Below are 26,077 nucleotides of genomic sequence, written 5' to 3'. Positions count from 1 at the left end.
CTTCATGTCTTTAAATTAAATACATTTACTTTTAAAACTTTTCTCTGAAAAAATACACATTTTTGAAATGCTTTCCAACTATCTGTTGCTCTGATTGCTTTCTCTTCTCTCCTACTTTGCTGCCCTACTCTGTTCTGCTCTCTTCTATACGTATAGGACAAAATAATGATCTTGCTACCTGAAATATCCTCTTCCTGTTCTTTCAGACTTTGGGCTGGAAACTGTTCTGTCACCCTCAGCTTATCTACTTGGGCCTTTCTTCTAGTTTTATAATTAACTGATAATTTACATTTTTCACTCCTGTTACACATCTTCATCCCTGTATTCAATGTTTTCACCATCATCCTAAATTCTGTACTATCTTCACTACATTGTGATACCTTTCTCGTTCTTCTACTTCTTTGTATTTTATTCCTATAGGTGAAAAATATTTTACCATTTGTTCTTATGTACAGACTGGTGTATTTATTGCTGATCCCACCACATGTATATGCATAAGGTTGTTTACAAAGAGCAAATATGTTTGAATAGTAAAATATCTTTGAATTAAACAGCAGAACCCTCTAGATCTTAATCCTTAATTCCGTACACAAACCTTTGAAGTAAATTTTGCTTACGACACACTCCTTATACATAGGGTTAGGCAGCTATTTGAAGGAGCAGCATAATTTATTTGCTCAGGCTTTAGTCTAGGCTATCCTGTGCAAATAAAATGAAAGAATAATTTTCAGACTTCATATTACAATCTGTGTTAAAAGAACAAGTTAACTCCTCTTTTACGTGTTAAGTCAACCTAGTGTTCAGATAAAGTATGGTTTTGGAAGACTGAAAGGAGGAAATGGAAAATATCAGTCCAGTGGTAGTTGGGAGACTGTTCCCCAGACAAGTTGAATGTATGAGATTAATAAGAATGAAATTAAACACTCTAGAGTGAAAACTTTGAAGTTGACACAGAGAGCAGAAGTTAATGCAAAAAGGAAAAAAGAGGAAAAGAAAGCAATAAGGAAGGCCATCACTAAGCCGGCACAGACTGTACAGGGGAAGCAAGAGCCAGGCAGGTCATGGGATTTAGGTCTTTTACTGGGGTAGAAGTGAGCTTCCTGCTATGAGAAGAAGGGTGACAGAAATTTCCCACCCAAAGCTATGTGAAAGATAAGGGGAGAAAAGGAAGAGGAAAAAGATTTTGAGCCTTGAGGAGAAAGATGTTCATTGGAGGCAACCACAGCTTCAGTGACACAGTGAGATAGAAGTCTAATAAAAAGTAAGACAGTGTATACTAAATGTCTTGGGGTGACTTTATGATGTGTATCCCATATCGCTGCCCTATGCCCAGAAATTAATTCTTGTGCCTTTCTATGCCTCTAAACTGAGCCTGAGAGGGGGAAGGAAAAACTGAGCAAAACTTTTTCAAAGCAGTTTGCAGCTTGTTCAAGGTCACACAGAGATAGCGTTTTTTTTCCAGCTGGGGCAGGGGAGGGAGGAGGCACCCGGCTTGCGGCTGCCCGGTCAGTTTCTGGCCAGTTGTTCAGTTTCTTTTTCTCCGGAGAGAGACTGAGAGTTGAACTTTTTTTCTTCCCCTGGAATTTTGGATTTTCTCTCTTTTCTACTAGACTACTTCAGTATCAGAGCACATCGGGAGGACTTTCCACCGAGTGCAGAGGGCCTGGCCCTGGGCCAAGCCCCAGCTCCGAGGAGACCAAAGGGAGGACTCGAACACTTTCCCAGGTTTTTTCCTTCACAGCGAAATTTTATTATTTAGCATTATCATCCTTTTCCCTTGTGTTTGTTAAATAAATAGTTTTTATCTCCTTCACTTGCCTTCGAGGAAAATTTATTTTTCCCCAAACCTGGTGGGGGAGGGGTGGTGACCTGCCTTCTCTCAGAGGATATATTCCTAAATTTGGCCAAACCAGCACACTAATGCACTATAATAGTTTATTCACCTGAGAGCACATAGTGACAGTGGATGCTTCTAGCCATGTTTGGGTTAAGTGAAAAAGGTAAAAGGGGAAAAAAAGAGATGAAAGTTTAATTATTTACTATTTTTGTATTTACCCAACATATATTTATGTTTACAAACATTAGAGTAACTTTTGCTAACTTTGTTGACCACCTTTGTCTGTACAAGATAATTCAGGGGGGTTTTTTTGCCTTTTGGAAGGAATACAGTATCTTTCAAGCTTAAGAATAATTCAGGTACCCCACAATGTGTTTCATTGCTTGCCAGATACTGGGCCACTAATCTAATTCAACTTGGCGTTTCAAGAGAAATTATTTTAATTTTGATAATTCAGTACTAAGAAAAATTCCAGCTCCTTTTGTATGGATTTTGATAATAGATGCTGTAATCATAGTGTAAAAGTCTTTAATATATTAATTTAATAATACAGAGCAAAATCCAGAACTGCTTGCCTTGAGAGATCATAGGGTTTCTTTAGAGGTTTCCTGCCTTTTTCCTTTTTTTTTTTTTTTTTTTTTTTTTTTTTAAATTGTAATTATTTTCTATCATTTTGGGGAACAATGTTGTGTAATTACATTTGCATGGCCAGGAAAGGGATCATAAAAGTGTCATGGGTCATTTGGGTTGCTGAGCGCTGTGCCATGAGTGTGTGTGTGCCTCCATTTGCCAAATTTCTGTTGAATTGCACCTACTACGGGAGAGCAGGATACGTTTTAGAACAGAGGTTGCCAAGCTTTGACAAAGCTTCTCTGGCTCCTTGTTGGGGTACCTTGTGTAACTTAGAAGAGTCGTTAACTTGTTCAGGAGTGCATACTGTAAGGAATCCATCATGGTCCTTCTTCATCCTTGTTGAAGTACCGGCTCATTCCTCCGAGAAGAAGTGTTGGAGCTGTGCTAGGCGTATAGCAACTAGGCAGTTAACCGAGGTGAGACACTTCAGTGTCTTCTTGAGTGGTAGAAAAGAGTTCAGTAAGTTTTAATGAAATGAAACTCATTGTGTAATCTTTTAGACAGTGCCAAACATCCAAAGTAAGTGGATGAAAACTTTAAAACAGAAAATTAACTCTTGTACTTGTTGGAGAATCTCATGGAGCTCACAGCAGTTCCTGCTATGATGCTGCTCTAACACCTAGTTGAGAAATGTTGATCTATCATGTGCAGTGCTTAGTATATATAATGACCAAAGATGTCAGTGGCATAGGAGTCCAGTTTAAGACAAGAGGCAGCAGATGAATATAACAGTGAAAGGGGGTACAAGTCCCAGAAAATGGATTTTAAAGAATAAGGTCAGTTTTGATCATAGCCAGAATTACACAGCTCATTTCTTCAGCCTTGTGCTGAATAGGGTTTCACCAGGCTAGTAGTACTACTGGGTGCTTTAATACATACTGTTCTTTGCAGACACTATGTTTTGAGGCAGTAAATAGAGTCAGGAACCACTATTTGGGTTTTTTGAATTTTAGTGGCCTCTGCATCATTGAGAGGACATACGAAATGTAAGCTTTGGTTTCTGTTTCTTCCTCAGAAGTATGATTTATAACAAAAAATAACTAATGAAGGCTGAGTCACAGCATCTCTTATTAGAAAAACTTATTTTTATCGGTAGAATATATTCTCTATAAGTGATTTGTTGTTCTCATAATTTTAAGTATTTATAAAGGATTCCTTTTAGAGGTTAGTTAAGTTATATGGGGGGAAAACCTCTCACTAACAAATAAGTTCCCAGAGGAACAGTAACAGCAACTGAGAATCCCTGTTATGGTAATAGAAAGGTTTATAGCTTTATGGGTCTATATGGGAGTCTTATGCAAGCCTGTACTCCCATAAATCACAGAGATATTATATTATGCTGAAAGGGATGAAGATGCTCAGCTGACTACATTTTCAGCTACATCAATAGTTAAGTCAGTGCTAAGGAATGTTTCAGTGATTTAAAGGAATAGAATAAAAATGCACTTTTATCTCAATGGCATACCAGTTTAATGAGTAATATTAAGAATGGTTGTAAAGAAACAGTATGTAACAAAGTAAATTCTCTTCATTCAACACTGTAATTAAAACACAAATGCTATTTATGGAAAAACCTGTTGTTAAAAAACAATTACAGTGGCTTGTTTTATTCTGGTCTTCCATTGAAAGACAATAAAGAATGTTATTCAATTTTTCTGTTTTCAACTAAAATGCTATTGAATTTTCATACATGATCATTTTGCTTTTTTTCTCCTCCCATCTGTCTATTTCACCTTTAAGTTTTAAAGAGCTATTTTTTCCAGAAATAATTGGGTCATCTTTAATTGCTGTCAGCAATTTGTTAGTGACAGTAAACCTTACTCTAGTTTCAGTCATGGATTTGTGAAAGCTTCCAGTATTTAATGCTGCAAATAGCTTTTGTGGCAGCACACTGCCCTCCTCTCCAGCACAGCTCGTTGGACATCCATGTTCTCTTCTATTTAAATGAAGATGGAACATCACGCCCCGAGATGTTACATTCTCGTAATACCGTTTTTTTTCTGAGCATGGTATTCAAAGAATACACAAAACCATGCCAAAAAAGCAATGGTTATTAGTATATCCAAACCTGCAAATGCAGCTTACATTATAAATCCTTATTTTCACGAATTTAATAATGCATGTTAGAATAGCCATATCAGAAAGGTTCAGTATTTTCAAATGGATACATTTCAAAGTAAGCTCTGCAGAAACACAACATTGTGATTGGATGCACTGCTGTGCATTTTTTTCGTTTGTTTGTTTTTCTACTGCCTCGATAATTATGTGGTGCGATGATCTCCTTATTTACTGACATTCTGTAGGATCACACCAGTAATTCACCTGAAATGACTGTCTGCAGTCTTACAGGGTCTTACTGCTGAGGCTTTTTGAATGCTAATGTAGGTCATAATTAATCAATAGTGATTGTGCTAAGCGTAAAATATTTATGTGATCTTCATAACTGGCACCTAAATTCTCCACAAGAGACAGCCTTAAATAGTAGCAGAGCTTGCCCTTGCATCTCTCTGTTGTAGGCTTGTCCTGTTTGATGTGCTGGCATGCTTGCCCTAAATAGTCTCTGAGGTGAGTTGTTTGGATATGTCATTTCAACTGAATATAGCTTTGCATACTCTTGTAGCACATAAAACAATAGAATACCAAAAAAAATTCTAAATAGCATACAGCAAAATATGAAATATTATTCTTTTCTGCTAATCTTACAGAAGCAGCACTTTAATATGTCAATTAATATTATTTATTGAAATTCCATTTTGAGGAGTTAATAAAGAAAATGCTTTATGTGCTTATTGAAAGACTGGTGGTTTGCTTCCTGTGTAAAACACAGTCTTAAGCTTCTTCTAGCATTAAGAAGAAGCGCATTTTTTTCTCATCTGTTTGTTTTGTCTTTATACCTTCATTAGGATGGCAGTTTATAGCTTACATTCTTTGTTCGAACATTCTTACTACTGTTTCTGCTTGATAGGAATTACAATAGATTTTCCAACAGAAATAGGACTTAAAAGTGGCAATTTACTAAAAGTGACTGGGTACTGTGTTGTGATTCTCTAATGCCAATGTCAGTATATGTTTAAACTCTTTGGTTTATTGCTATAATGTTTTTCTCTCTTTTGACTGCATATTTGCACAGTACCTGGCACACTAGGGCTCCGATCTTAATTAAATCTCAGGATTGAGCTGAAAAGGAATGAGTATTTATTATCTGGGAAAAATGTGGAAGGCAAGGATCTGGAATCCAATAAATGCATATAAAATGAAGTCAGCAATTCCCTCCTCAGTCTTGTCCACCCAAAAATCAACCCACCAACAACTAGAAGAACAGTTAAAAAATTAATTTAGGTCCTTAATTCTACAAATGCACATGGGGTACCAAGTAGTTAGCAAATTCATTAGTGTTGTTTTATGTCAGCACTGACACAACACTGTGTCTACAAAAAGTGATCTATGCAATTAATTTGTAACTCTTTCTTAGGAGTCCATAAAAACTGAAATCACATGAAGGTGAGGGAAAACTTTGGTATACCATAAACATTATATTGTATTATACTGTATAAAGGTAATAATCGAAAACTGCGTGCATGCCAGGAGGAACAACTTTGCAATTGCAAAGTCTGGAGATGAAGCTGATTCTTGTTACCTTAGATGCTGTTTTTTTCAAAAGATAGAGCTAATAAATTTTTCATACCCTAGTTTAAATTCTGCTTTATTGCTTTGAGTGTTAAATTTTGATGTTTACCTTTTAGAAAAAGAGATTTCTGATTGATGTTATTAAGGACATTGTTAAGAAGTATTGGAGGTGACCAAAGTTAAACATGGTAGGTTTTACTAAAATGCCTAATTATAATAGATGCCTGACTCCATGAAAGCTGCTGGAAATAAGATGCTTACTCATATAGATGTTTTTATAACCTCCATTAGGTGCTTTTGTGCATCTTTAGACATGTGAATACCTCATCGGCTGGTCTAAACAAAGAGGCGCATGCACTGGCAACATTTACACAGACGAAGTCAGGTATGCTTTGCCTCAAGTCAGTGGGCTTTGTTTGTTTACGCCTCCATCTGAAGATACTCTAGCTGTAATCAGTTTGGTTGCCAGCTTTCAAGTGAGAAATTATACTTCAGGAGGACAAATAAATGCATTTTGAAGATGAGGAGACAAAAGCTAAAATTACTTCCATATGACAAAAAGTGTGTGACATATCTGGGTTAGTTTCATACATAACAATGGCTGATACTAAATACTGGCCACAAAATAGAAAATTGGAATCACACAATACACAGCTCTTCTGTTTGGCATCAGTTCCATAATACAATAAAACTTCTCATTTGTAAGCTTGTCTGGTTTTCAGAAAAAGACTGAGAACAATTTGATCTGTCCTGATCAAACAATACGGTGCAGGTGGTTTAAAAACAAAACAGTTAATCAAGCAAAATTTTACTTAAACTACCTTTCAGTTCATCAACCAGTCTATGCACACTGTCAGTTGTGCCTTTCTGAGCAATTATTTATAGAATATTTAAATAGTCTGGACAGCATGTGGAACTGCTGAGAATAATATTGTATTATGAATTACTTCTTCAATTTGTTTCAGTTCAATATGGACTGACAACATGACAGTGAGTCAACCTGCTGTTTTCTTGAATGCAATACAATATACCATTTATACTGGAAATTAAGTTCTGCCTCAAGTATTGTTTTTTCCACGTTAAAATATTCCTGAAGTAAACTATGAAATGGTGTGACAAACAGAATTACTTATTTAATCATATTTCTACTTCTTTTTACATATGTATTATCACAAACTTTAGAAGTCGCATTTCTCTCAGTAAGGGTCAATTCTCTGTTCTTACCTGCATGACTCCCATTCAAGCACAAAGCACCACTTGGAAACACAGACATTATGATGGAGAAGTTCCTTAGTGGACTGGATGCTACTTGAACTTTTTAGAGAAATCAAAGAAATGTATGGAGTAGAAGGAAGCTGAGAGATGTCAAATACATCAGGAATGATATTGTCAAAAACTGGACAAGCTTTGATAAGCTGTAAATTAAGGAAAAGGAATTATAGAAATTACAGAGGCAAAAAACTAGGGGGAAAAAAGGGGTAATGCAGTTATGGACATGATGTGTTTATATGAAGTTTATAATACACTACCTGGAGCAAAGACAGTTGAGTAATTTTTCTTGTGCTGCAGTTTGGAAAGTGGAACAACAAGGGGATGGAAATGAGGCTGGTGGCAGCAGAGGTGACATCTAGTTTGAGGGCTATGACATCAATAGTTGCATTTAGACTGCATGAAGAGTGCTTTGGGGTGTCCTGGTTGCTTGCTCATCAGTGTGTCTGGAAACCAGGGTGGAAATGAAAGGAGAAGGAAAATGAGGGAAGGTCACTGTGTGCAGTGAGATATCATTCTGGCAAACTGGAGACATGAACTGTGATAAATATCCGTATTGAGTCTGGATCAGGTGGAACTAACTTCCTGCGTGGCTGCTCATATGCTGCTGATTTAGGTTAGTGACTAGAACGGTGCTGGTAACACACCAGGGTTTTACCTATTGCAGAGCAGCACCTGCACAACAAAAAGGCCTTTTCTAACTCTGCCTGTGGCAAGTAGGCTGGGGGTGTGCAAGAGCTTGGGAGGGAACACAGCCAGGACAAGTGACCCAAATTGACCAAAGGGGTATTCTGTGCCTTAGAGTGTCAAAAACTGCAGGCTGGTCTTTTTGAAGTAGTTGCTTGGAGGCTGTTTGAACTCTGGGATGCTGGTGGGAGGGAGGGATTGCCTTTGCTTCACTTGTGTATTTTTGCCCTAATTTTTTCCTTCACTTCTTAAATTGGCTTTGTGTCATCCCATGAGACTTGCTTCTGTGATTCAAATTCTCCCCTCTGTGCTTGGAGGTAGTAATGAATCGGTGGCTGGTGGGCACTTAGTTTATGGCCAGGGTCAACCCACCACAGTATCTGAAACTTCAGCATCCTTCTGAATCCTACTGTTCAGAGATAGTCGGAAAGCTGCCAACTAGAAATGAAGCAGTAGTGTCAGTTTATCTCTAGTTAAAAAAGAAAAAATTGATTGAAAAATTGAAAACAAGAGAAAAAAGTAGTATTAATACAAATGTTTTACAGAAACTGATTATGTCAATGGCTTTTGGGGGCTTTGGACATTTTTATGGCATTGTGTTATTACTTTTCTGGTAAGTAAAATTATCTGTATCACTTAATATTCTGTTGGAGGTTCTCAGTAAGCACTTGTCTTTATGATACATGACTTCACACCTTCTAAACCTGATCATCTAATATTGACAAACCTCAGGAAATCCACAGAAAACTAAGTAGACTTTTCATCTGCCTGTAACAATTTTTTGGGTTTTTTCAGTAGTATTTTTGAACTAATGGCTTAAAGACTGATTGAGCCAATGGTCATGACATTTTCCTCATCACATGGGGACTATCCCAATGAGTACAAACTTACTTTTGGTACTCAAGTAATCAGCCAATACTAAATTTGTATCTGGTTATTTACGTTCTATTTTGAGTCTTGAGAGAAGTAATAGCATCTATCATAACTTCATGTTTTTCAGAATGTCTTGTTAAGGTGCAGACTAAAAGACTATGAAACTGTGATCCACATACCTTCGTCAAGGTACTACAGACTAGTTTCCTCTCCTAATTAAGTGACAGGCATTTCCTTATGGCTAAGAAAGTAGTACTTCAAAGACAAATGAGAATTATTTAAAATGCTATCTTTACCACAGCCTGGTTCATCTGGAATGATGGATTGGTTATTAATACATCTATGTTCATAGATCTATATGCGTATAATATATGTGAAAGTTAACAATAAAAGATGCAGATTGAAAAATACGTGGGCCTTGCACTCTTTCCTCTACCAAGGCAGAATTTACTGTGCTATGTATTTGTTTGTCTGAACTAATTCTAAAATCTCATGTGTGTTGTGATTTATATAATTCTTGATGAAAACCTGGTTTCACTGTTGTGAGTTGGATGCAATGTTCCCAATTTTTCCTGTTTCCAAATAAGTGCAACTCTGAAAACTTGGTATCTAAGCTGCATTGCCCAATCGGGCAAAATGAAAAGCATCCCACTCTTAAATACACTTTGTTGTAATTTACCATAATTTGACTGCTTTATGTGTGCACCTGTTCATGGTTTGGGTGTAGATTCTGACAAAGAAGCTTCCTGGAAAGTGGATGATAAAGAAGTGATGATGAAGTTGTTGTTTGTTGTAAATGCAAACACCAGTTTTCAAGGGAGCTAATTAAAATCTTTATCTGATTCCTAGTTGCAAGAGAGCTCTGCCTGGGTGTATGTGCTAAGTTCATGCTGTTAGAGATTTCTAATTTGATTGGGGTTTTTTTTCCCTGATTTTATGAGTACAGCTTTTTTTTTTAATGTTCATAAGTCTTTGCCAGAGGAAATGGCAATCTTCCCTTTAAATGTTGCAGTTGGGAAACAATGCTTGGCAAGTAAATTTTAATATTTTTTTCCTTTATGTATATGAGAAAAATGGCAACTCAGCTCATCAAAGCTGTTTGTAGAGGAAAATGCTTCTTTCCAACCTAATTGGTTAATACACGATTGTTTTGAAGAGAGTTGAACCTAAGGTAATGTTCAGGGTTTTGATAAACGATGAGCTTCTATTACCAGAGCTTTGTGAAGATTGTTTTGTTATCTTAAAAAGGACATGCTGAGTATTCTAGATACAGAGGGGCATACTGTACATCAGCTTGATTCTGGCAAGGAACATAAAACTCTTAATCTGGCATTACAAGCTGTCAGCTGGTCACATTAGTTGACTTAAATAATTGCTAGTTGAGCAAGTCCACAGATCTGGAAGACAGAACATCAAAAACTTGCCCTTTCTTTGTCAATGTGTTAATTGTATGTCTTTAAGTTATTTTCGCTTGTGGCATTAAGGAACCCAATTGTTCCTTCTGGAGAGAGTTCTATATGAGATACTTTGTTTGATATCTTTGATAAATTAAAGGTTATGCTTGTAGTTTAAGCTGGAAATTGTTCTTTAGTAGCAAGTAAATGAATTGATCAGTGTGGAATGAGAGATCATGAAATTAGTGTGGTACGAGAGGTCAATGAGAGTTCGAGGGTAGGAGTTGGCACAGTGTAAGGAAATGTAATGTTTTTGCTCTGTGGTGATCTATTGATTCTTACTTTTAATTACATGCTTCAGCATTCATGTGGAAGAAAAATGTTTACAGCAAAGCAAGATGTCTTTCACAGTCTGCTTTTGCTGTAGTAAAAAAATTAATGTTAATGATCAATGAAGCAAAAGCAAAAAGAATGTTAGTAAGTAACATCTATATGTTAGTGATGTGAAGCAGGAGTGTGATATTTACAAAGAATTTCAAATGAGAACCAATAAAGTAGGGTGGTAGTAGAAATACTCTTCTTGTCTTCCTGTCACTTAAGTTCAGATCGAAGTTTGCCTGTATGTATTGTGTACTGGTTTTTATTAGGAAGTAGAGAAATGGACTGGAATTTCCTTCAGTAATTTTGTATAATTTTAACAGATAAACAAGAATTTCAGTCCAAATTCTTCTGGGAAAATATATCCTACTGAAACAAGAGTGACCAGAACACGTATAAGCTTGAACACTGACATGTGAGACAGGTGCATTTTTTTGAAAGGTGACAACTCAAAGATGTTGGCCATGTGTCACCAAGGTCATTTTTTTATAAATGTCTAGCTGTGTGCTACCATATGGATACCTAAAACAACACACAGGGAAAGAACGAATTTGCAAGCTGCAATTACCAGATCAGACAGTTCTGTGTGTTCATATGACTCTGACTCTGTCACTTTGTGTACTGCTCTTGCTTTACCAGATAAAATGTAGTTCCTCCTAGGTTTTAGACCATCCTGTTGGAATCTGTGTTTAAACTTGTCTGCCTTATACTTGTCTATGCTACGTAAGGAAAGAAAATTGATCTAACATTTATTATTGTTATTATCATTATTACTTTTTCACCATTCTAAATAACAGGAAAGGTGGACATGCTGGAATAATCTTGCAAATTTTGATCTCAAAGTACTAATAGAATAACAGTTTTGATGGTTCAGATACATTTCACTTGCAGTAAAGTGTGAAACTTTCTCATACATGTGCTTTATGTATCTTTCTACGTCATTAAGTAGTTGTAGTCTAGGTGCAGTTACACTACTACTAATGAAATTATGATCATGGACATAACCAGTTTAAGCCATACAAATTTGTTCAGTGCAAGTGGAGTCACTAATAGTACTAAGAACCAGTGGGTGATGCAGATGTGTCAGGTGGTGGTTTTGACTAATTACTGGGATATGAAGGCATCCATTTCCTTGCCTTTGCTTAGGCAGAAGTATAGACAAATTCAAAGCATCTCATTGAAGTGGAAGAATGGTTCCAGTAATTCAGACCAGGGATTCTCATAGCCTTGGATCTACAGTGTTAAGCATCCTATCACCAGTAAGCCATAGCAGATTTCCAGAGAAGAGGAGAGTGAGAATACATAACACATCTCTAGAAAATTCCCAGCTTCCAACTGTTTTCAGCTCAAGGGATTTCCTGAACCTCATGTGATATCTCCAGCTCTCAATGAATTCTTTTCTAAATTCCTGTTAAGTTTCCCCATACAGCTTTTTTTGTTTCTGAGATAGATCTTTCACCTCTTGGGAAAAGAACCACTTTCTTCTGTTTATTTTTCACTTTGCTTCTACCAGCTTCTTTTAAAGTTGCTAGATTTCCTATATACAACGTTATGCCAAACCTAAAATGGTACAAAGGTAGAGTTCTGAGTCCTCTGTCTTGATGAAAATTATTGCAGAAGGTCACAGAAATGCAGCTTTGCAAGTGAATTTATTTACAAACAACTTTACAGAAGGAGAATATAATTTTTAAAACACTGAGAAGATAGAAATTGTCAGTTGATACTTTTCCTCACAAAACTATTGCATACCTGGTCTGTATGGATGATAAAAGGCACTGAGATCAATTAGCCTGTGTTTTTAGTTGTGTGTTAGGTACTCAAACAGGTTATGCTAGAAAGCTACAAGGATAGTGATATCAGCTTGATTTTGCTGACAGTTTGAATAACAGCCAATATTTAGAAGATGAGAGGGAGATCTGATAAAAGTAGTACAGGCTGGAATGATGTCTGTATTCAGTTCTTATTTAAGCCATTCATCATGTAACAAAGTCTTCATAACATTGCTTGGGTTGAAGCTTAAAATTTGTGCTTTGGTGTAATTAACAATCATTTGCAGTAAACTAAAGAGATCATCCAAATCTCTACATATGTTCCCTCATAAATTTAGGTCAAGGCTGACTGAAAGATCTTGCTGGTCTAGATTGGTAAAAGACTTCCGTGGTTGTTTGAGAGTGGAGATAACTTCAGTATGCTTCAGACTGAAAGGAATGTTTTTTGTTTAGTATAGGAGATAAAAAATACAGTCAGAATTCCTTGAAAAAAAAGAGTAAGAAACTATTACTACTGTCTTCCAGAACTAAAAGAGGTTCACAGTTTTGTCAGTTTTGGTCCTTTTTTTTTTTTCTTACCCAAATAATGATGCTCTGGAATTTTTCAGTCTCTATGTTTCTAAATAATCTGAACTTTCAAAAAAGAGAGCCCAGTGCACACACTGGAGAGATACATTTTGAAAACTAATTGAAGGGATTAAAGAATTTGTGAATCTTGTACCTCAGCAGTTTGTGTTGGTAATAAAAATATTTTGCACTACTAAATTGCATTATGAGCACTGAATGTTAGGAGCATGTAATAGTCAAATATGTGGTAGGTGGGCTACAGCTGTAGAATTATCATCAGCAGTGGAAGAGACTACTATACTTATTGACAGGAGAAGAAAAATCAATTAAATAGTTTTCTTCTGAACATTGGTTAAAATTAATTTGTTGACAAGATACTCTTATATTGCAATCCCAGGTAATATCTGTGCTTTCTTTCAAAACATCGCATAACATTTTCTATTGAAAAAAAAACCTCAGTCAGAAAATACACATCCAAAGGCATTTTATCCCAGTCATCTGTGGTAGAGATGGCAGCAAGATGACATTGTAGATTTGCTCAGTTTTATACTTTTTCTCTCTGAATCTGCTTGTTCTTTATAACGTAACTGCAGGCAAGCCCTTAAGCTTGCAGATGTAAATAGCCAGTGTCAGTATGTGTTTCAGGCAGAGCAGAGCTATACCTTCGGCTGAATATCTCTCAAGGTGAGGCTTGAGAGGCCTCATTTTAGCTCATGCTATAGAAATGAGCTATTAATCTTTTCTATGGACAGATTTGGCTTTTTTTCCAGAAAGCAGTGAGAGCAAACTGAATTTATCTTCATCTTGCAGTGTTTCTGGTGGCATCCTTCATAACTTGATCATTGACCTTTCTTAATAAGAAAGCCTTTTCCCATCGTCTTTTAATACCTGCTGCCTTCTTTCTCTCTCTTACTGCATTTCCCCCCAAATGTTCATACTACTGAGGAGGTGTCTGAGAACCAGGCTTTTGATAGAGAAGAACAAGTTCATTAAAAATATACCACCAGCTTAAGTATGTTTTTATGCAATTAAAAAAGAAAGACATGGCAAAACAAGCAACCCCTACCCCCCCAACTTCCATTTTGTTTGCATTTTGTATCTCCATAGACGACACATACAGGTGTTCCACAGACAGTACCAGTATTCTGGCAAGCTCTCACTTGGGGTCTGTACACCATCACAGTGCTGACAGATGCACTATTATACAGAAATGCAAAAATTATATTTGTATTTCTGTATGTATCCTGCAAAAACCCAAACATTCAAAACTCTCCTTGCTACTCTGTTACAGCTCGCTCAAGCCATCTGCTTGGTTTTCCTGCTGCATTTGGTCTCATTAGTCATGTTCACATGTACTTCAGGCTGCTTAATTTCATTATGCAAAGTATTATGCGCTGTTCATCCAATAAGTGAGAGAGGTTCATCCTGCTCCCTAAGGGACTTGTAAAAAGAAATTTTAAATCTCTAAGAAAACCTAAAAATTCTTGTTGAAACATAGTTCATGCTTCATTGTTACCTATATTAAAACATACTCAAACTTACTTTATAGGTTTATCTTTTCCTGACTCCCAAATGTTAACTCCTGTCTCCGTAGAAATATTGGCATCTAACTAGGATTTTTCAGCACAGTTAAGATCTCAACACAAAATGACATACCATATTTGAAAGTTTCATTTTTTGGCAGATTTAGGTTTTCTGCCTAGCAGTGAGATTGCCAGTTCTGACAGAATGTGGCCATGCCTGTGAATATTCACTAGAATTAGCGAAATCATAAACCTTTTGGAAAGGAAAAGAATTCAGAGGGAAGAGGGATCTGTTAATGAAACAAAGATGAAAGTTCTCCATTTGCAGTCATTGCTGAGTGTGCTCTGGCTTCTCAAAACTCCAGATATGTGATAAACTCATAGCATTCCTATTACCCAATAGATCTTTTGTTGCAAGATGAAAGAGATATAAAAAGAATTTCCCATGAGGGCTTCTGGTACTCCCTCTGTGTGTTATCCCAGCTAGAACTCTGCCGGGACCACAGTGGACAGAAGAGTACCAGAAAATTGGTCAGCACTGAGCTGAGGAGGGAGTGGCCGAGGCAGGATGAGCAAAGGCAGTGGATTAATAGTCAACCTGGATAATGAGAAAGGGCATAAAAATTGGACATGGGATGGGAAACTGGGACTGACTAGACAAAGAGAGTCAGAATTGGCAGGGAGCTATAGAGAAGACAGATTTAATAAGGAATTGGATATCTGGACAGCAGATGTAGAGCTGCCAACATAGCTGCCAGTAGTATCAGCCAGTGATCCTAGCTCGAGAGAACTGGGAATGGTTGAGAAATGAGCCAGGAAGGCAGGAAAATGGAATTCAGTGGGAGTTGTCTTGGATATGTAAGAACTTACAACATATTCTGCATGCTCTGAAGGGGGAAACAAAAAAGGCAGGTAGAGAGGAAATGAGGATCCATTCTTTGGTGTATAAAATGAGTGGATTTTATTATCTTGAAAAAAATTTCATCATGAAAATAATAATTTTATTTTAGGAATCTGCTCTGTAGGGTATATGAATTCTAGAGCATTCACAGAATAGGTGGGGTAAACCCTTTAAATTCCTTAAAAAAACAACCTAGGCACTGAATAAGCATAGCTCCTCACAAAAAATTTGTGACTCAGAGACTGTCACAAAGCCTCAGAAACAGACTGAATTAAACTTTGAGTGCTTGACATTGCAGTGATGTTCTTTTATTAATGTTGTGGTCTGCATCTAATGAGTTTAATTTCACTTTGTTGTTTTGATAAATACATGTATTCTAATCAGACAGCCACAAGCTACAAAATAATTGTTGACTGTGAAAGCCAGAACATTTTTAACCAGCTTTTCCTGATAGTTATTTCATTAAAACCCTAGGTCCTGGAGTAATTTAAAGGATTTAGTCTTTCTTTCCTTTTCTGATGGAAAAGACAGATTATGTGGAGGTGTAAATTCTTGTGCCCCCTGACTTTGGTGACTGTAAATTCAATGCAATGCACCTTGCTGATACGGACTTTATTCCCTAAAAATTAGACGGCAAATAATAGGTATATATATATTTATAGAAAATTCCATCACTTTTATGGTATTGATTTCTTAATACTTAAACTGGTGAAAAATGAAAGCTTCCAATGCATTTAAAATAATTTTAATGAATTTTTGATTTCATGCAGCGCTTTTGTTGTTTAAAAAAAGTCTTTATTTGTAATTCTACATTTTTAAATATTGTCAAGTCTGACCAAATCAAATACTGATACTACTTCCTTCTAAGGAAAATAATCAAAAGTGCTATATATAAGATATAGGGACTGAGGACAGGCTTTATGGAGTGCGATTCAGGTACTGGGCAAGGATTCAAGGCATTTAAGACTGAGAAGGATCCTTAAACCAGACTTGTGTGACTTTCAGCATATTGTTTAATATTTGTGTACCTTAGCTTTCATCTGTAGAACAAATATGTTGATATAGCTTTACTCCTATCCTTTACTGTCTCAGGGATTTGATTTATAAAAATCCTAAAAATCTCTAACAGTCTTGTTCAAACAACTTCCAGCACAGTGAGCATTTAGTCTTAACTGGAGCTTCTAGTTATAGCTGTGGGGAAAAAGTCATGTGAATTCCTTTGATTTACCAGAATAGGAGACTCTATAGAAGGAAAATAGAAGAGCAGAGAAGGAAAAAATATCTAGTATAATCTGAATAGCTCTAGGACATTGTTTTGAGTCTAAGAATGAATTGACAGATGTCGCTTTTGCCCCTTAATCCAAACTGTTCTGAAATTGTCTGTTTGTGTATAGAAGTTAAAAAATGTTCAAGTATAAATCCGTGTCTTTCCAATATCATATGAATTCACTGAGCATGCCAAGTTAAGGAATCTTGTGGGTTACAGCAGTAGAAAAATATGATATGAGATCACTACCATTCACTTTACTTGGCTCACTGATGAAATATACAGAAATATATAATATTGGAGCACACTAAGAAAACAGTCCAAATCAGTCTATGATGAAGAAATCTTGTCCACATATTTTTTTTTCTGTGTCTCTTAATAGTCTGTTTAAATCTCATGATAATCAGCTATGGGCAATCAGCTGAAAGGCAGTGAACAAACCAAGTATAATTCAAGGAGTTTTTAAGCAGCAGTTGTTCATGGGGAAAGATGGAAAATACTGCGCTCTAGGTACTGGCAAGTGTTTAAATGGAATGTCTTTCTTTTAAAGGGAGAAAAGGGATATTTTTCTGAACCGTGAAGAAGAAGAGCCTTCATTCAAGATTCCCCTGTGAACGCTGCATTGATGCCAATAATATAAGGTATTTTAAACAAACAAGATTCTGTTACTTTCTATAACCTATTAAATGCTTTAATCCATGGCTCTTTCCAAGAATTAAAATGGAGATGGTAAAGAAATTAAAGAAATAACTTTTTCTGATGCAAAGTCTGTTAGGTTAATGAACATGTAATTTTGTGGTAATTCATGATATTTCATTCTGACATTAAAGATTAAAAAAATCCAGCTGATTTGCATTTGTTGTTCAGCTAGTAGTTGCATTCTTTGCCTTCTCTCACCATCAATTTGTGTTTTATCAAATCCCAAGCTGTCGTGGTTCATTATCCATAGATGATCTTGAGCAGCCTTGCATCACAAAAAAATATGCTGTGGCATCTGCCATTGTGCAACACTAAACAGATCACTTCTGAGTAAGGTTTGGCTTTGATTAGTACATTCAGTAGTGTGTGTCCTTATATTTTTGCCTGAATATCTTATGCAATGTAGCTGCATATAGTAAGGTACTGTGATTTTTCAGGTTGCAGGTAGAATGTCTGCCGTGCCTTTTTAGCTAATGAGTTCCGTTTGAGTTAATGCTTGTACACCTCAGTCTCCACCAGGCAGTCCTATTGCTTCTGTAGTCAGTTCATAAAATTCAGTACCAGTGATGTAGACAGCACAGTGAAATTAGGAGCTGTGATTACAGTATCAGGCTTGCGTTCTAGATCCTTTTCTGATTTTAGGAGCCAAAAATGAAATTTATGTCACAATTGTATTAACAGAGTAATAACATCCAGGTATAAATATATTTAATAAGGAAGTCTTTATTTCCTGCAATGTACTTACACTGGTGAAGAGACTCTTCATTTTTGAAAGACAGGAGTTAGACTCGATGATCCTGATGGGTCCCTTCCAGTTCAGCATATTCTGTGATTCTATCAAAAATATTTAATCTTCTAATTCCCCTGAATCTGTTCCTGTTCCACCAAAACTTGCAAATAAATTTTGATTGAAGTAGTAGTGTGTTCATCACAGTGATAAAATTAATTTCCATCTCTGTTCACTATCATGAGTATCTCAGTTACAGGCAGTTTCTTCTGAGAATATGAAATACTGTCTTATGAATGTGTCTGGGAGTAAGTCACCAATGTTATAACTCAAACTAATTTAAATGAAAGCAAATGTTTTGGGATTTGAAAGTTGAATTTCCATTTGAACAATAGCTTCAAGGGCTTGCATGCACATTTGACTGTCTTGTGCCCTGAAGAGTATTGCTACTAAAGAGATTATCCACATAGACCAATGAGCTTACAATAAGGTTCACAGGAATGTGAAATAGAATAAAGTTGTCTGTAAGGTAAATATGAAGTGGAAAAGCAAATTAAAGCAAAAACAGAATATGAATGAAACTGGGAGAATTTTTAAAAATCTGTATCAGTAACCTAAGGATGCCACAAAACCTGAGGGTGTCGTGCACAAATCTGAATTAGAAATGCTTCTTAATTTGTCACCTGAGTTACAAAATTTGTTTGGTAGGTCTCCTATTGTGCTGATGTCTATATAATATACTACAAATTGGGTTAAAGGGGTTACTGTCATAAGCAGAGGTTAAAGGGGTTACTGTCATAAGCAGAGTGAGTAGGAAATGCCTTCTGCAACTTCTTGAGTATGAGGAAGTGTTTACTGAAACAAAAAAAATTGGAAATTGTGAAGTGTTACAAGGAGTCTTCCTACTTAAAAACACCATTATACTGGCAGAAATATTCCTTTATGTGTTTTAGATGCAATTTCCCTTTCATACTACTTTTCATTTAGAAATCCTTATGGTGTGTTGATTTTGGTGGTATTTTTCGCTTTGGAGGTATTTTTTGCTTGATAGTAACAGGGATGAAAGCAGTTCTCCTCTCACAGGAGCTATTACTTCCAGTGTAGTTGCTTTGAACATTCTAAAAAGGCAGAATGGTGCTCAGGCCAGCTGAGGGAATCTCCACAGAGCACAGGGGAAGGCAGTAAATAGTACAGATACAGTATCAGGAGGCCCCAGACCAACCAGTCTCAATGGTCTGACCCTTTTAAATTCAAGATACCATGCCAGTTGATAGTATCGTAAAACTCTCATGAGTTTTTTCCCATTTTCTTGCCCTAGAAGTGTTTAGTTTTTAGCCCATTTCTGAAAAACAAGGAGCCCTGGAATCCTGGGACTGTTCAAGAAATTAGGACTAAGGTACTGTTGCAATGAACACCAAAATTATAGGCAAACAAAGGTTGATAGACTGTAAACCTGCCTCTAAAAATAGAATTATTTCAAAAATTTCCTAGTACTGTGTTTTTACCTCCTTTTTTTCTAAACTAACACGTCACTTAATTTCTCTTTTGGGATCCAACTTTCCACTGCTAAGTTGAAATCCCTAGGCTGTAGATGGATACATCTTGCCTCCTTTGACCATTGCCTTCTTAAAGGTAAACCATTAAGCAATGGTTTGTTACAATTGCAATAGAATGTTACATAGATGTAAGGTGCAATTGTTACAATTGCAATGGAATGTTACATAGATGTAAGGTGCATGCATCCATTAAAACCAGGGAGAACAATGCATGCAAAAATTACTTTAATCAATGTGTTGAATTTTATGTAACCCTGTATAACCTCCTTAGCTGAAAGTAAATTTAACTATTTTATACTGGCAACATAGGCTGCAATGAGATTTATGGGCTTGGACAATTCAGGATGAATCAGCTACACCAAAGACTTCGTCGGAGAAAATAAAATTTCACAAAATAGTACAGTCACGTTCAGATTTTACTCTTCCTGAAAGAAAGAGAATAAAACTGCTGGTGCAAAAAAAGGCCTCTTTCTTCCCACAGCGCTGCACTTACTGTGTTACAGTCTAAACCAGCAGCAATTATACATAAGCTGTTAAACAACATGAGAACAATCAGACAGTTGGCTCACTGAGCCAGAGGTGGTACTTGGAGCCCTTGCTGTTTATCCCAGTCAATCTCAGCATCAGTAATGGTCAGAAACCAAACGCTCATTCTCCTGCATATGTTTATGTGGCGGGGGGAACATGACTTTTCTTTCCTTTTTGGCAGGCAAAAAAGAAACTAAAACTACTTAGGAAAATAATAGATTTATAGGGAAAGTATGCACCTACAAGTGCACACCATATCTGGGAAGAAAATTGTGGTTTTTAACTGACTGGTAAAAGCCCCACTAGATGACTATAGGATGAGGCCAAGAAGCTGGGAAAATTCAAAACCGTTTTGAATTTACAGGGCAGTGAGAGTTGTAACAGTGGGGTTCTGCAGGGCTCCATCCTGGGCCCAGTTTTCTTCAACATCTTCATTAATGACTTGGACACAAAGGAATACTAAATAAGTTTGCTGACAACACTGAATTGGGAGGAGCTGTCAACTCCCTTGGGAGTAGAGGGGCCCTACAGAGAGACCTTGACCAATCACCAACCATAATGAAGTTAAACAAGGGCAAGTGCAGGATCCAGTAGCTGGGATGAGGCAACCCTGGCTTTACAGACAGACTGGGGAATGAGATGCTGGAAAGCAATGCCATGGAAAAGGACCTGGCAAGTTCATGAGTCAGCAGTGCCCTGGCAGCCAGGAGGACGAGCCCTGTCCTGGGTGCATCAGGCACAGCATCGCCAGCCGGGCAAGGGAGGGGATTGTGCCGCTCTGCTCTGCACTGGGGCAGCCTCACCTTGAGTGCTGGGGGCAGTTTTGGGTGCCACAATATAAAAAAGACATGAAGCTATTAGAAAGCATCCAGAGGAGGGCAACAAGGATGATGAAGGGTCTGGAGGGGATGCTGTATGAAGAGCAGCTGAGGTCACTTGGTTTGTTCAGCCTGGAGTAGAGGAGACCAAGGGGAGACCTCATCATGGTTTTCAACATCTTCACAAGGGAAGACAGAGGGCTAGGTACAGATCTCGTCACACTCATGACCAGTGACAGGACCCAAGGGAATGGCCTGAAGTTGTGTCAGGAGAGGTTTAGGTTGGATATCAGGAAAAAGCTTTTTACCCAGAGTGGCATTGGGCGCTGGAACAGATTCCCTAGGGGAGTGGTCACAGCACCAAGCGTGACAGAGTTCAAGAAACATTTGGACAATGCTTTAGACACATGGTGTGATTCTTGGGGTCAGGAGTTGGACCCTTCCAACTCAAGTTGGGTGCCTTCCAACTCAGCATATTCTATGATTCTATGAGTAAATTATTGCAAGATTTTAGGAGGAAGAAAAAAAACCCCGCATGTAAGGCAAAATAAATGGATAAGGGGGTAGGGTGTTCTTTCATGGAATGAATTATGTTACAGATAACTACTGCAGGAGGTCACACACATTTGTTAAATGATTGACCTTCTCATTTGTCACAAAGAGGATACCAGATTGGTAGACCATAAATTTAGATTGGTTCAGAAAGTCCTCTGGTCCTGTTGCAGGTTTGGTCAAGCAATGTCAAAAAAATTTTGTTACAAATTGGCTCAAAAAAAACCCAGTGGGATATTTCTGACTATCTTTACATCTGAATAAATCAGGATGGACATTTTAAGAAACCCCAGTGTGAAGCTAGGGGAACAGCTATGATCCAAGTCTCATAAGCATAGTTATTTTCTGAGGTACATTGAAATCATGAACCTGAAGCACTCCAAGGGTGTAGTTTCATGGTAGCGTTTTTGCTGGAAGTGATGATCTTATGCTCCCTTTTTGTTCCAGCACTAAAAATGAACAGTACTTTTCAGCCAGATAAGCCTCACAAGAAAATAGTGCAGTGATGTGCATGTGAAAAGTAGGGCAGGATCTCTTCTCTTTTGGCAGTAGCAAAGCCTTAAATCAGTTTAAGCAGCTTTTGAAACCACTCCAGAACTTTGAGCCTTCACAGAAAGGTGGCTGCGGGCAGCAGGTGGTGTAACCAGCATATACTTTCTGTGCAGCAAGTGTTGCTCACCTCACTATTAGCAGGTGTGCTTAGCATTGTAATGAATAACGAACTTTGGTCACTTTTATATAATTGGACTACCTAAATTTGTAAAATTTGGTTCCCAAATTTGATTCCCAAGTGGGGTGGGCTGACCTCAGCTGGCTGCCAGGCTCCCACCCAGCTGCTCTCTCACTCCATGTGTCTCAAGATAAGGGCAGGGATAGCACTTGCTTAACAGACAAAACAGACTTGACTTGAGGAAGATTAATTTATTGCTGATTAAAATGGATTTGTATGATGAGAAACAAGGACAAAACCTAAAACACCTTCTCCCCTTGTTCCTAGGCTCAATTTCACTCCTTCATTCCCAACTCTTTGCTTGCCCCCACTGAGCAGTGCTGGGAGGTGGGAAGTGAGGTTTGTGTCCAGTTTATAACAGCTGGTCCCTGTCACTCCTTACGCCTCACCCTTTTCCCTTTGTCTAACATGGGGACCTCCAGAGGCTGCAGGGGAGTCTGCGTGATCATGGTCCCCACCGTGGGCTGCAGAGGAATCTCTGCTTCAGCCCCTGGGGCTCCTCCTCCCCCTCCTACTTTTCCCACTTTGGTGTGCACAGGGCTGTTTCTCACTTTCTCCCTTCACTTCTCACTGCTGGGCAGTGGTTTTGCGCCATCTTAAATACATTTCCCAGAGGTATTTCCAGGGGGTTTTGTCCCCACCTCAGCTGTGGGCTCAGCTGTGTCCTGTGGTGGGTGCAGTGAGCCGTCTGGAACCTGCTGTGACCAGCCTGGGGCAGACCCAGCCTCTCCTCACAGTGCCCTTCAGCCTCTGCTGCCAGTGCCAGGACAGCAGTGCCCCAGACACCACAGTGCCTCTGAAACAGTTTGAGCAGCCAAGGAAAGTAAAGGTCGTTTTCTTGGGATAGTCTGGAAAACTTGAGGGTTTTTCCTAACCTCATCTCACAGTAAGTGAGCAAGTTTTGTGTAATCCTTTGTGGGTGGCATTGAAAAAAAAAATATTAAAATTACATTCCTTTCCTTAAAATGTTAAAAAATATTTGCCTTCTGTATCACTGTGAATACAAAATTTTTATGTCCTGCTTGTGCAGAACATGTTAGAGAACGGACCCAGCCCATGCTGGGGCAGGCTCCCAGTGGGTGTTCAGGTCTTCAGCTGGAGTCAGGCAGACCTGCTGCGTCCCTTCCAGTGCCTGCCTCTGCTTTTGGGGCTTCCTGTTCTCTGCACCCTTGGTTAGGACACTGTCCTGAGATAAATACATCCTCTGCTTTCCCCCCACTATTTCTTTATACAGATTCCTGCTTTAGTATCTATAAATTCTGTTTGTTGGTATCAGAATGGTGGTGGCCCAGTCAGAGCGATACTTTGTCCTTCACGATGTGACAAACTGCTTGGAACTGTTGGCACAAACAACTGGTTTGTTTTGTTCTCACATTAAAAGAAGATGCGATATGAAACCTTATGTATTTTAAAAATAAAAATTCTTATCTGTGTCTGACAGATCTCATCACCTTGAGAGGTCCAAAATTTGTGATTCTCTGTAAAATTTAATTATCTGGCACTTTCCAACAACAGCTTGTCTGCTACTGACATGTAGAATTGCATTTTGTTCAAACATCTTTTGTGTGTGTCTTCTTGATATTGATAACGGTGACTTGTGGTAATGCTTATCTCTTTTTGATTCTGAAAATGTAATAAAGAAGAAAAATACAAAGTAATAGCTAAATACATTAGTTAGGCAGACATCCATCAAATCTTTGTATCAGACTTAGCTTTTCAGATACCTCAAGAAACAGAGACTATAAAAGCAGCTGTAGTATGGCAAACGTGCCCACAAAACCAAATAAATCATTGGCCAAACAGGGAATGAGCCAAGACAGACCTTTCTTGTTCATTGATGAGTTTCTTTGTTCCCTTTTCGAGTTACTTTTCTGAACAAATTGTTACTTAGTAATTCGCATTAGTAATGGCAATAATTGAGCATAATTAGTCTCTTCGTAGCTACAGTAATTGGACTCTTCAACATGCATGTATCTTGTGTCCAGTGCCCAAATTCTGAGGAATGTGAGTGGGGTAGGAAGTCACTGAAAAGTGGGAAAATAGTCTTAATAACATATTGTATACAGATAAGAGTAGTCATTTAGAAAAAAGCATAGAATTACAAACACATAGAACTTCATTTCATTAGTATAAGAAATCCCATCGTTAAAGAACTAGTAATATAAATACATGCAACTGTAGGGATAACTCTTGATTTGTAGTTTCCAGTTTAAATGACTGAAAATAGTGGATATTTATATATGTAAACATATACATGACTTTGATCTGTACTTATGAATAATGAAATGGACAGATGTACATATTGGGGGTATTTGGGATATATTGTAGAAAAACAGGAAAATGTGATGGTATTTTTCAGTATATGCAGAGGTCTATTTGTACAATGTTTGCAAGACACAAATTTTTTTGACATGTATTTCTTGATTGTAAATTGCTATATGTGCACAATGATTCTGTAATGAGGCTTTGACTTTGTAACCCTTGGTCTGAGCAGCCAGGTTCAGTGCTGACTGAAGACTGAATGCAGAACCCTGCATGTTTTGTTGGCAGGGTATCTGGTTTGATGAGAAGTACAGTGGCAGTCTGCTTTATATTGTGGGAAAATTAAAAGTATTTTTAGCTTTTATTATAGGCTGTAAATAAGCTTTGATAGTAGTAAACAAGTTTCAACTATGCTGTGTGACACAGAAGAGTGTGCACTGTTACAGTGGGGATACTGTAACACGCCTATATCAAACTAGGAGTCCCGTGGAAGGGAAATATCTGTGGACAGATTCTTGGTAGATGTTTCAGAGATGTTTATTTCTCCAGCCGCATGGCCGGGGCTCTGCCGAGGAGCTGTGGCAATCACGGGACCCGAGGGTCCTTCCCGGGCAGGGGAACACAAAACAACCAAAGGGGAACGAGGCTGAGCAGGAGCAGGGAAACCCCGTGCCTCCCCTCAGGGCCCCTCTGCCAGGGCTCCATGGCAGGGGGGGAGACCCCAACAGTGCACAGTGTGGCCTGCTTCTTAGGAGAAGCCCAGATAGAAGCCAAGATTTCCTGAGTTCATCGTATAATTCTTTAAGAGCTTGTATTAAAGAAAAAGCAAGGTGGGAGCAGCTGTGTGAAAACCATATCCCTGATAATCAAATCACAGTTGAGGAAGATATGTACTGACTGATGAGGGATTGTATATTTTCTCTAGGCAGAGGAAGCTCATATTGAGTAGCTAAGGCTGTTGTATTTCAGTTCCCAGACCAGATCCTGCTAGTGTGGTGAGTTCCAAGTCAGCTGTTACAGGATTGTCAACCTGGAACCTCCTGAGCAAAGCACATGAGGCTGTGCAGCTAGAACTACAGTAAAAAGCTTTAAAACAAACAGCTATCACTCTTCATATACCCTGTACAGGTCCAAGAGAGAACACGTCATGCACACTGCCCTGTGCTTCTTTCGTGTATGCATGCATGAGGATGGATAGGTGGATCAGTTGTGGAGAGTGTCAACACAGCCACCAGGTGGAACAATCAAGGACATCTGGTATATTGGCTTTTGTAAATAAGGTTTAAAGGCTGCTGGAATAGTACTAAAAAAGTTACAGAGGGAGCAGGCGGAGATAGGAGAGAGCTTCCATCCTGTCATGCTGTTACCTCTCTGTTAGGAACAAATGGCTGCCGTGAAATGGGATCCCTTTCCATTTTGTAACCCTGAATGGCTTTTAAAAAAATGTTGCTATTGTGGAGAAATGACATGCATAAAGGTA

The 26,077-nt window shown here is 38.0% G+C and overlaps 1 protein-coding gene across 6 annotated transcripts in view; it reads left to right on the top strand.

Annotated features, from left to right (window-relative positions):
• Positions 1-26,077, top strand: part of SYT1 (synaptotagmin 1) — a 338,128-nt gene that overhangs the window by 64,435 nt on the left and 247,616 nt on the right. For 5 of the 6 annotated variants that reach the window (XM_032105808.1, XM_032105809.1, XM_032105807.1 and 2 more), the window contains exon 2: positions 17,276-17,366. The gene's annotated coding sequence lies outside the window, so the exon portion shown is untranslated. Of the gene's footprint in view, positions 1-9,053; positions 9,116-17,275; positions 17,367-26,077 lie in introns of those variants that run through there. The other variant, XM_032105805.1, reaches the window with a different exon arrangement.

Source organism: Corvus moneduloides, chromosome 4, assembly GCF_009650955.1.
Source record: "Corvus moneduloides isolate bCorMon1 chromosome 4, bCorMon1.pri, whole genome shotgun sequence".
NCBI classification, from domain to species: Eukaryota; Metazoa; Chordata; class Aves; order Passeriformes; family Corvidae; genus Corvus; species Corvus moneduloides.
The sequence above is the reverse complement of the archived record's forward strand: the minus strand, read 5'-3'. Positions and strand labels throughout refer to the sequence as shown.